We start from the raw sequence: 12,523 nt of genomic DNA, 5'->3' as shown, positions 1-12,523 counted from the left end.
TGCTTTAAGTTGGTGTGGTGGTTTAAATAAGAATGGCTTCCATTGCCTGCTGGTCATGGTGGCACATGCCTATAATCTCAGCACTCAGGGAGGAAGAGGCAGGCAGATCTCTGTGAGTTCAAGGCCAGCCTGGTCTACAGAGTAAGTCCAGGACAGCCAAGGCTACACAGAGAAACCCCATCTCAAAAACAAAACAATGGCTTCCATAGATTTATGTGTTTGAATGCTTTGCCATATGGATTAGCACTATTAGGAGGTGTGGCCTTGCTTGAGGAAGTATGTCACTAAGGAGGCAGGCTTTGTGATCTTATATGCTCAAACTATGCCCAATTCAACACACAGTCTGTCCCCTGCTGCCTGCGGATGAAGATTTAGAATTCTCAGCTCCTTCTCCAGTACCATGTCTGCCTGTGTACCACCATGCTTGCTATCATGATGATAATGGACTAAACCTATGAAACTGTAAGCCAGCTGAATTAAATGTTTTTCTTTATAAGGGTTGCCAGGGACATGGTGTCTCTTCATGGCAATAAAAGCCAAACTGGTGAGACTAGCAGTATACATTTACAATTTTCCCCACAGGATATATTAACTCTCCTCATCTGTGTTATAACTTAATTTGAAAAGACCTTGATTGTCTCTCCCACAAGCTATCACATCAGCCCACTATATTGATGACATTATGCTGAATATATCAAGGGAGCAGGAGGTGGCAACTGCTTTGGACTTGTTGGAAACACATATGTGCATCAGAGGATGGGAAATACACCCAACCAAATTTCTAGGGTGCTCTACATCAGTGAAATTCTTAGGATCCCAGTGTTGTGGGGCACGCAGAGATAGTCCTTCTAAGATGAAGGATACGTTATTGTACTTGGCCCCTCCCATCACCAAGCACAACTAGAGCCTATTTGGAATCTGGAGACAGCACATTCCTCACTTGGGTGTGTTACTCCAGCCCACATGCTAAAAGACTTAGAAAGGTGCTAGTTTTGTGTGATGCCTGGAGCAGAAGGCCCTTCAACAGGTTCAGGCTGCGGACTTGATAATATGTGAGGTGTCAGGAGCAGATGTAGATGCTGTTTGGAGCAGCATCCTGTAGATGGATCACAGAAGATGGATCTTTGGGAATTTACAGCAAGGCTCTTCTGTTATCTGTAAACTGCTTTCCTTTTGAGACACAGCTTTTGTCCTGCTATTGGGATTTAGCAGAAACTGAATGTTTGACAGTGGGCCACCATGTTATCATGGGACCTGAACTGATCATGAACTAGGTGCTATCTGACCCACCAGGCCACAAAGTAGGCTGGGCACAGCAGCAGTAGTAGTGATCTATTATCAAATTGAAGTGATATATATGTAATCAGGCCAGAGAAGGTCCTGAAGGTACAGCTAGGTCACAGGAAATACCCCTGTTACAATGCCATCTGCTGACAAGCACATACCTCTTGCCTCATGGGTGTGACTGAGCAAAAGAAGACTAGGGCCTGATTTACTGGTGTTCTACACACTCTGCAAGTGCCACCGCCACTGAGGAGTGGAAAGCTGCAGCATTCCACCTTTCTGGGAAAACCGTAAAAGACACCAGAAAAAGGAAATTATTTCAGAGGGTAGGAATTTGGTTATACACATGGGCATACATTTTGTTTGGAAGGAAAAATGGCTAGACATGTGGTTGTTCCCTGATTCATGAGCTGTAGTCAGTGAAGTGGCTGGATGGTCAGGGACTTGGAAAGAGCATGACTGGAAAACTAGTGAGAAAGACATCTGGGGGAAAAGTAGGAGACAAGATCTCCAAATGGGCAAAGGATGTGAAGACACTTGTGCCCATTTAAGTGTTCATCAAAAGGTGAGTTCAGGTGAGGAGGAGTTCAGTGATCAAGTAGATAAGCTGACCAGTCCTGTCATTGCCAGGTGGGCCATAAATGAAGTGGCCATGGTGGCAGAGATGGGGAGATGGGGGTTATACATAGGCTCAGCAACATGGACTACAACTCACCAAAGCTGGCTTGTCTGCAGCTGTAGCTGAGTGTCAGGTCTGCCAACAGCAGAGACCAACACTGAGCTCCAGATACAGCACCATTCCCCAGGGTGACTAGCCAGTGACAATGGGTCACCAAGTTACCACTTGGCCTTGTGGCAGATTACTACATTGAGACATTTCCTCTATGGAAAGGACGGTGCTTTGTCTTTGCTAGAGTAGATCTTTATTCTGGTTATGAATTTGCCTTTGCTACACATAATGCTTCTGCCAAAACCATCCATGGACTTACAGAGTCCATGGCTTTATCCACTATCATGGTAGTCCACACAGTATTGTTTTTAACCAAGAAACTCACTTCACAGGCAGAGAGATGTGACAGTGGGCCCATGATCATGAAATCCACTGGTCTTACCATGTTCTCCATCATCCCAAAGCAGCTGGACTGTTAGAGAGATGGAATGACCTTTTTTTGTTGTTTAATTTATTTTATTTTATTTTTTTTATTAATTACACTTTATTCAGTTTGTATCCTCCTTGTAGTTCTCTCCCTCCTCCCCTCCTCCCTTTCTCCTCCTTCTCCACGCATGCCCCTCCCCAAGTCTACTGGTAGGGGAGGTCTTCTTTTCCTTCCTTCTGATCCTAGTCAATTAGGAGTGGCTGCATTGTCTTCCTCTGTGGCCTGGTAAAGCTGCTTCCCCCTCAGGGGAGGTGATCAAAGAGCAGGCCAATCAGTTTCCTGTCAGAGACAGTCTCTGTTCCCATTACTATGGAACCCACTAGCAGACTGAACTGTCATGGACTGCATCTGTGCAGGGGTTCTGGGTTATCTCCATGCATGCTACTTGATTGGACTATCAGTCTCAGGAAAGATCTATGTGCCCAGACTTTTTGGATCTGTTGCTCTTCTTGTGCAACTCCTGTTTCCTGCAGATCTTACTAACTCCCACTTCTTTCATAAGATTCCCTGCAATCTCTTCAAAGGTTGGCCATAAGTCTCAGCATCTGCAGGGCAGAGCCTTTCAGAGATCCTCTGTGGCAGGCTCCTAACTTGTTCCCTGTTTTCTCCTTCTGATGTCCATCCTTTTTGCCTTTTGGGATGGGGATTGAGCATTTTAGTCAGTCCTCCCTCTTCATTAGTTTCTTTAGATGGATAGGTTTTAGTAGGTTTAACATATATTATATGAGTATATACCATGAGTGAGTATATACCATGTGTGTCTTTCTGCTTCTGGGATAGCTCACTCAGGATGATCCTTTCCAATTCCCACCACTTACCTGCAAATTTCATGATTTCCCTGTTTTTTATTGCTGAGTAGTATTCCATTGTGTAGATATATCATACTTTCTGTATTTATTCCTCAGTTGAGGGGCATCTTGCTTGTTTCCAGCTTCTGGCTATTACAAATAAAGCTGCTACAAACATGGTTGAGCAAATGTCCTTGTTGTGTACCTGAGAATTTTTTGGATATATGCCCAGGAGTGGTATGGCTGGATCTTGAGGAAGCGCTATTCCTAGTTGTCTGAGAAAGTGCCAGATGGATTTCTAGAGTGGTTGTACAAGTTTACATTCCCACCAGCTGTGGAGAAGGGTTCCCCTTTCTCCACAAACTCTCCAGCATATGTTGTCACTTGAGTTTTTCATCTTGGCCATTCTGATGGGTGTAAGGTAAAATCTTAGGGTCATTTTGATTTGCATTTCCCTGATAACTAATGACGTTAAGTGTTTCTCTGCCATTCAATAATCCTCTATTGAGAATTCTGTTGAGTTCTGTTTCACATTTTTTAATTGGACTACTTAATTTGTTGCTTTTCAACTTCTTTAGTTCTTTATATATACTGAATATTAGCCCTAAGTCAGACATAGGATTGGTGAAGATCTTTTCCCAATCTGTAGCTAGCCGTTTTGTTCTGAGGACAGTGTCCTTTGCTTTACAGAAGGTTTTCAATTTCATGAGGTCCCATTTATTGATTGTTGCTCTTAGAGCCTGTGCTGTTGGTGTTCTGTTCAGGAAGCTGTCTCCTGTGCCAGTGAGTTCTGGGGTATTCCCCACTTTTTCTTCTAACTGATTTAACGTGTTTGGTTTTATGTTGAGGTCTTTGATCCACTTGAACTTTAGTTTTGTGCAGTCTGATAAATATGGATCTATTTGCATTTTTCCACATGTAGACTTCCAGTTAGACCAGTACCATTTGTTGAAGATGCTATCTTTTTTCCTTTGTATGGTTTTGGAATCTTTGTCAAAAATCAGGTGTCTATAAGTGTGTGGGTTTATTTCTGGGTCTTCTATTCGGTTCCATCGTTCCACCATTCTGTTTCTATGCCAGTACCATGCAGTTTTTATTACTGTTGCTCTATAATACAGATATCAGGGATGGAGATCCCTCCAGAAGAAATTTTATTGTAGAGGATTGTTTTAGCCATTCTTGATTTCTTGTTATTCCATATGAAGGTGACAATTTTTCTTTCAAGAGTTGTGTTGGTAATTTGATGGGAAGTGCATTGAATCTGTAGATTGCTTTTGGTAAGATGGCCATTTTTACTATGTTAATCCTGCCAAGCCATGAGCATGGGAGATCTTTCCATCTTCTCATATCTTCTTCTAATTCTTTCTTCAGAGACTGGAAATTGTTTTCATACAAGTCTTTGACTTGCTTGGTTAGGTTCACACTAAGGTACTTTATGTCATTTGTGGCTATTGTAAATGGTATTGTTTCCCTGATTTCTTTCTCAGCCCTTTTGTCTTTTGTATACAGGAGCACTACTGATTATTTTGAGTTAATTTTTTATCCAGCCACTTGGCTGAAGATGTTTATCAGCTGAAGGAGTTCTCTGGTTGAATTTTTAGGGTCACTTAAGTATACTATCATATCATCTGAAAATAGTGATACTTTGACTTCTTTCTTTCTGATTTGTATCCCCTTTATCTCCTTCAATTGTCTTATTGTTCTAGCTAGAACTTCAAGTACTATGTTAAAGAGATATGGAGAGAGTGGGAAGCCTTGTCTTTTCCCTGATTTCAATGGGATTGATCTAAGTTTCTGTCCATTTAGTTTGATGTTGGCTATAGGCTTGCTGTATGTTTACTATGTATGTATGTTTACTTTACTATGTTTAGGTATGTGCCTTGTATCCCTGATCTCTCCAATACTTTAAACATGAATGGATGTTGGATTTTGTCAAATGCTTTTTCAGCATCTAGGGAGATTATCATGTTTTTTTTTTTTTCTTTCAGTTTGTTAATATGGTGGATCACATTGATGGATTTCTGTATATTGAACCACCCCGGCATACCTGGGATGAAGCCTACTTGGTTATAGTGGATGATACCTTTGAGTTTAATTATTTCCAGCAGTCTACTCCTCTTTGGTGTGTCTGCTTCTTTTTTTCTAGGGCTTTTAGGTGAGTCTTTAAGTTGCTTGCATGAGATGTTTCGAATTTGTTCTTGAAGGCACTTAGTGCTATGAACTTTCCTCTTAGCATTGCTTTCATTGTGTCCCATAAGTTTGGTTATGTTGTATCTTCATTTTCATTGAGTTCTAGGAATACTTTATTCTTTCTTTATTTCTTCCCTGACCCAGTTGTCATTGAGTAGGAAGTTGTTCCGTTTCCATGTGTGTGTAGGCATTTTATGTGTGCTGGCCTGGGATGGTGGCTGCAGGTGCTGCTCTGGTCCGGAGGCTCTGTGCTGCAATCTGGGCTGGCAGCTGTGCGTTCCCTTCTGGGCCAGATGCTGTGCACACCTCTCTGGGCCAGCAACTAAGGGCTCTGCTCTGGGTTGGAGGCTTGGCACCTCACTTTGGTTAGAGGCTGTGGTCTGAGATGGTGGCTGGAGTCACTGCTTTCGGCCTAAGGCTGTGCACCATGATCTGGGCTGGCAGCTGTGCACCCAACTTGGGGCCAAAGGCTGTGCACTCCTCTCTGAGCCAGCAACTGAGGTCTCTGCTCTGGTCCAGAGGCTGGATACCTCATTCTGGCCCGGAAGTTGTGTGTCCCTGTCTGGGATGGCAGCTGGCGGTGCCGCGGGAGGCTGTGTGCTCCAATCTGGTGCAGCAGGTGCGCCTGCAGGTCCCCAGGACCTTTTCCAGGGATTAGTTGGGTACCTGAGTTCATTCCCAACTGATTTCCATACCGTAGGATTTCCTCTCACCTGGCAATCAAACGCTGGTGTTTTAGGTCCCAGAGTTCAGTCTCGTAGTCGCTGTGCCGACACTGCTGTCCTGCTCCTCAGACAGTGTCCTCCCAGTGCTGCCATCTTGTCGAGCTTTTGAAGGCAAAGTTAAGTGCCAATTAGATGGCAGCAGCTTGGTGGACTGGGGCAGGGTTCTCCAGAAGGCAGTATTTGCTTTGAGTCATCTTCCAGCATATGCTATGGTTTCTCCCATAGTTACGATCCACAGATCCAGGAATCAAGGGCTCACTATCATCTCTAGTGACCCACAGAAAATTTTTTGCTTTCTGTTCCAGTGACCTGTTCTTCTGGCCTAGAAATTTTGGTTCCAGAGTGGGGACTACTCCTGGCTGGAGATGAGTTACTACTGAACTCTATGCTCAGACATCCCCCTAGCCATTTGGGGCTTCTGATGCCCTTAAACCAACAGCCTAAGAAAGGAATAACAATGTCAGGAGGGGTGATAGATTCAGATTACAAAGGGGAACTAGGATTGGTCTTCCACAATGGAGGACAGAAGGATTATGTGTGGAGTGCAAGAGTCCTTTAGGGCCTATCTTGGTGCTATTGTGGCCTGTGATTAAAGTTAATGGGAAACTACAACAGGCAGGATGACAAAGGGCACAGACCTTTCAGGAATGAAAGTATGGGTAACTTATCCAGAAAAAAAGTCAAGACATGCAGAGGTGCAAGCTGAGGGTGGAGGAAATATTGAATGGATAGTAGAGAAAGATGGTAGAGGGAGATTATAAATACCAGCCAAGGCCATATGACTAATTGAAGAAATGAGGATTACAACAGTCTTAAGTTTTCAGTCATATTTTATTAAGATTATGCTTCCACAATCTGATGAACAAATGTTCTGAGCATTTTAAATATTCATGAATAATGTCTTTGAGCTTATTGTGCAAAAAGATGAGGACTAGGGATCTAGCAGGAGTCTCCAACCCTTTTAAGTACTCTGCTGAAATCTTCTGTGATTTGTCTCTGTCCCCAGTGTTCCAGTTGTTAGATGTGCCACCAGCAAATAATTGTGCTCTTCTAAAAATGTCAGAAATATGTAGCAGGCTAAAAATAAAATGACAAATTACATCCTGTTGTCTAAAATCAACAGCATCTCCTTTTAGGTTCCAGAAGGACAGGGGGCAGAAGTCACCAGGTCTACACAGGCCTTCCTTGGAAGTGCTTCCAGCCCAGTGGCTTAAGGCTTACAAACATTTTTAAGGCTATGTCTAAACTCCTTCCCTATTTTTGCTATGGAATCACAGCTGGTCTGGGACTGGATAGAGGAGGCTGAGTACTCACTCGGAGATATGCCTGCCTCTGTCCCCCAAACACCAGGAGTAAAGGCTACCATGCCCAGCAATCTTATGGGCTTTACTGTGGCTGTGTGACCTCACTCCTGCCTCCCACACCACTCCTGATCTTTCCAGCCCAGCCAAACCAGCTTCTGTGGCCCAGGGTATCAGGTCTCACTCTCCCTAGAGACCTTTCTGCAAGCTTCCTGCTCCTATCTGAATAATTTCTACTCATTTGTCTGAGTCCAGGTCAAATCTCCTTTGGTTTGTTTCCCCCACCCCACGTCCAGCTTTGTTAGGTGGCACTTGCCACAACAGCACTTTTAGAGTAACTGAATTTAGTGTCTGTTGCCCTCTGGATAGGGACCACTAATTTTGTTTATCACTTTCACAAGAGATGCTGAGAAGCTGGGCACAGAGGTGCATGCCTGTAATCCCAGCACTCAGGGAGGCACAGGCAGGGAGATCTCTGTGAGTTCTAGGCCAGCCTGGTCTACAGAGTGATCCAGGATAGCCAAGGCTATACAGAGAAACCCTGAGAGAGAGAGAGAGAAAGAGAGAGAGAGAGAGAGAGAGAGAGAGAAGGGAAAGGGGAAGGAGGGGGAAAGATAGGGAGGAAGGGCTGAAAGGGAGGAGGAGAAAGCCTCCTAGAGCTGAACTAACAGGTACTCAGAATGTGTGTTAACTCATCTTAAGTTACTACCAGATGTCAGCCCTTTGTGGGTGTCACAGATGTTTCCTGAGCCCCAGAAACACTGCAGTGTGCTGTCAGATCTGAGCCCCCCAGGAAATCCTATAGTGTGTAGTCCAGATCTGAGTTCCAGAGACACTGTAGTGTGTTGTCCAGATCTGAGCCTCCCCTCTCCCTGAAATACTGTAATGTGCCGTCTAGATCTCCTGTCACTAAAGACTTGAAATTCCAGCTGCTAGCTGTGTTAGAGTCACAAAAAGCCTTTAGCTGTCAGCTCTCCCAGGTGTGGACCTTCTTGGATCCTGCTGTATCTCCTGCCAGGAAACACCAATCCAGTGGTTGACTGGACAGCAGGGTAAAGATCTGTTATCTCAGTCTCTGCTAGGTGAGCCAAGATGATCCCAAAGGCAATCTTCCTGCACTGCAGGAATCCAAACTGCATCACACTTGGGCATACCTCATCTCTCTCCTCTGACCATTCTCCCTTGGGGGAAATACTATGTTCACAAACTTAAAGTTTGTGGACATCATTAGCTATGAAAGCTTTTTTCATCATTTTTCACTTACAGTCTAGTATTCCCATTTCTACACTGACTAGGCATATTCCCATGAAGAAACGGAGGAGGCTAGAGTAGAGGATCAATCAGCAGAAGGCCAGACACTTGAAGCATCTCTCACATAGAGATGTTCTTCTCTCTCTCCCTCCCTATTTTAAGTTGCTGCATACTGAGCACAAGTGAGCAAACTCAGAGAAGGACATTTTTGGTCTTAGGCCAAAGAAAATGGGATCCTAGGATCTGAAGCTGACCAGTACAGAAGAACTAGGAAAACTGAGGACTCTGAGCCTGCAGAGGCAACTGTGAAGGGGGTGCGTCCTGCCCAGAGGGCCGCCTCCTCCCACTCCTTCCCTATTTTAGTTATCATAGTACTAGGATGTGAACCATGCCTCATGTGTAGTAGGTAAGCATCCTATCACTGAGTTACAGCCCAAGTGGTTTGTGTATTTTTGAAACAAATGTCATCACAGAGCTCTGACTGGTATCTTCCAAGTGCTACTCTTACAGCTGTGAGTTACCACATCCAGTTGTGGACATATCTTTGTTTATTTGGTATGGACATGTAAAGGTATGTGAAGATGAGAGATGACACCTTTTAGGAGTTGGTTTCCTCCTACTACTACGTGGGTCCTAAGATCAAGCTCAGGACATCAGGCTTGGTGGAAAACATGTATAACCACTGCATCATCCTACCAACATTTACATATGCTTTTCCATTTAATTTTATGTGTATAAGCATTTTGCTGAAATCTATATACATGTACCATATGTGCTCAGTTAACCTGGAGGCCTGAACAGGGTACCAGAACCCCTGAAACTGGAGTTACAGGCAGTTTTGAGCCTTCATATGGGTGCTGAGAACCAAGCCCCAGTCCTCTGTAAGAACAGCAAGTGCTCTTAACTGCTAAGCCATCTTCCCAGCCCCTGGAGATATATGTTTCATTCTCTTTGGTGCAAAATTAGGAAAGGAATAACCATATCACATGCTGGGGATTGTACCTAGGGACTAGTACGTGTTAAGCACATATTATCACGAGTTCTGTTACACCTCTAGTCTCTAAAACTTTTAGATTGGTTTAAGATAGGTTTGTTTTAAGATAGGCTTGTCTCTGGGTGTGGTGGTACATGCTTTTAATCCAGTTACCAACAGAGGAAGAGTTCCAGGACAGCCAGAAATGTATAACAGTGAAACCTTATCTAAAAAGCAAACCAAAACAAATAAACAAAATATATAGGTATTTGTAACACTAAGAATATCCAAAGTCAGTTTCAACGTACTACAAGCTTCTAGCTGCCTCCCATTGAATACTTTTCCTCCAGCAGAACAGCACAGGAGGCAATATAGTACACTGAATAACTGTTAGAAGATATATTAAAAGATCATCCCAGGAACTGGAGAGGTAACACAGTAATTAAGAGTAATTGCTGCTCTTGCAGAGGTTGTGAGTTTGGCTTCCAGCACCCACATTAGGTGGTTCACAACCATTTGTAATTACAGTGGATCCATCACTTTTCAGCTTCTTCAAGTGCCCACACACATTCACATAAACATGTGTGTGTGTGTGTGTGTGTGTGTGTTTTAGAAAACAATAAAATAGGGAGTGGGAAGATGGTTCAGTGCTTCAGAATGCATATTACTAAGGCCCCAGCACACGGTCTCGGATTAGTACCTAGCATCCACATGGTGGCTTACTTCCTATACCTCCAGATCCATGGGATCTGACAACTTCTGTCCTCTGGGTGTTTCTTTGTGCCTTTGGTACACATAAACTGTACACATACACATATATACATACATGTAAAAAAAAAGAACTCTTTACAAGAAAAACAAAAACAAAACATAGCTAGGCAGTGGTAGCACTTACTTTTAAACTCAACACTCCAGAGGCAGAGACAGGTAAATCTCTGTGAATACAAGGCCAGCCAGGTCTACAGAGGGAGTTCCAGGACAGCAAAGGACTTCACAAAGAAACTCTGTCTCAGAAAACCAAACCAAAACATTAAAAACAAAACTAAGAGTAAAGGGGCTGGAGAGATGGTTCAGTGGTTAAGCGCATTGTCTGTGTTTACAGAAGACCCAAGTTCACTTTCTAGCACTCATATGACAACTCACAACTGTCTGTAACTTCAGTTATGGGTAATCAAATTTCTTCCTCTGACTTCTGAAGTCACAAGGTAAGAACACAGTGTACATACATACATACTTGCAGGCAACACACATATGCATTAAATAAAAATAAGTAAATTTTAAAAAGTATGTTATGAAGGGGCACCGTGTGAGTTTCTATATACATATACACATATGTGTGTACGTGTGTACATATATATGTGTACATATACATATACGTGTACATATGTGTGTGTGTGTGTGCATGTATGCAGGGTTTCTCTGTGTATATATGGATAGGTATCTCTGTGTCCGTTGCTGGACTTGCCTTGTAGACCAGGCTGGACTTGAACTCACAGATATACACCTGTCTCTGCCTCTTGAGGCAGTATGAGTTTCAATCTATCATGGCAAGTAATTTTTTTCTTTATTGAGGCAGTGTTCAATTCCCAGCACCCACATTGTAGTTCACAACTGTTTGTAACTCCAGTTCCTGGGGATGAGACACCCTCACACCAATGCACACAGAATAAAAAGAAGGAGAACTGACCTAGAGAGATGGCTCAGAGGATAAGAGTACTGACTGTTCTTCAAAAGGTCCTGAGAACATTTTCCAGCAAGCACATGGAGGCTCATAACCACCTATAATCAGATCTGGTGCCCTCTTTTGGACTGCTTACACACATGCATTAATACTGTATTAATAAAACTGGCCTTTCCAGCTGGCCCCGGCAGAATGGCTCCCACAAAGAATGGTGGCGAGAAGAAGGGTCGCTCTGCCATCAACAAGGTGGTGACCTGGGAGTACACCATCAACATCCACAAGCACATCCATGGAGTGGGCTTCAAGAAGCATGCTCCATGGGCACTCAAAGAAATTCAGAAGTTTGCCATGTAAGAGATGGGAACTCCAGATGTGTGCATAGATAGAAGGCTCAATAAAGCTGTCTGGGCCAAAGAAATAAGGAATGTTTCATATTGCATCCAAGTATGTTTGTCCAGAAAACGTAATGAAGATGATGATTCACCAAACAAGCTCTACACATTGGTAACTTATGTGCCGGTGACCACATTCAAAAACCTACAGATGGTCAATGTGGATGAGAACTAAACTGAAAGTCAAATAAAGTTGCAGAACTGTCAAAAAAAATCTGTACTAATAAATACTGTAATAACAAATCTTTAAAAATATGCTCAAAAAATCAGTAGCCTTCCTGTATACAAAAGACAAAATGGCCAAGAAAGAAATTAGAGAAACAACACCCTTCACAATAGCCACAAATAATATAAAGTACCTTGGTGTGAACCTAACCAAGCAAGTCAAAGACTTGTATGAAAACAATTTCCAGTCTCTGAAGAAAGAATTAGAAGCGTATATCAGAAGATGGAAAGATCTCCCATGCTCATGGCTTGGCAGGATTAATATACTAAAAATGGCCATCTTACCAAAAGCAATCTACAGATTCAATGTACTTCCTATCAAATTACCAACACAATTCTTTACAGACCTGGAAAGAAAAATTCTCACCTTCATATGGAATAACAAGAAACCCAGAAATTGCTAAAACACTTATCTACAGTAAAAGATCTTCAGGAGGTATCTCCATCCCTGATCTCAAGCTGTACTATAGAGAAACAATACTAAAAACTGCATGGTACCGGCATAGAAACAGACTGGTGGATCAATGGAATCGAATAGAAGACCCTGACATAAATC

The 12,523-nt window shown here is 43.0% G+C and overlaps 1 pseudogene; it reads left to right on the top strand.

Moving 5' to 3' along the window:
• The first annotated feature begins 11,542 nt into the window (after positions 1 to 11,542).
• On the top strand, positions 11,543 to 11,917 carry LOC110542084 (large ribosomal subunit protein eL31-like; annotated as a pseudogene).
• The last annotated feature ends 606 nt before the right edge of the window (positions 11,918 to 12,523 follow it).

Source organism: Meriones unguiculatus (assembly GCF_030254825.1).
Source record: "Meriones unguiculatus strain TT.TT164.6M chromosome Y unlocalized genomic scaffold, Bangor_MerUng_6.1 ChrY_unordered_Scaffold_35, whole genome shotgun sequence".
NCBI lineage: Eukaryota > Metazoa > Chordata > Mammalia > Rodentia > Muridae > Meriones > Meriones unguiculatus.
The sequence above is the reverse complement of the archived record's forward strand: the minus strand, read 5'-3'. Positions and strand labels throughout refer to the sequence as shown.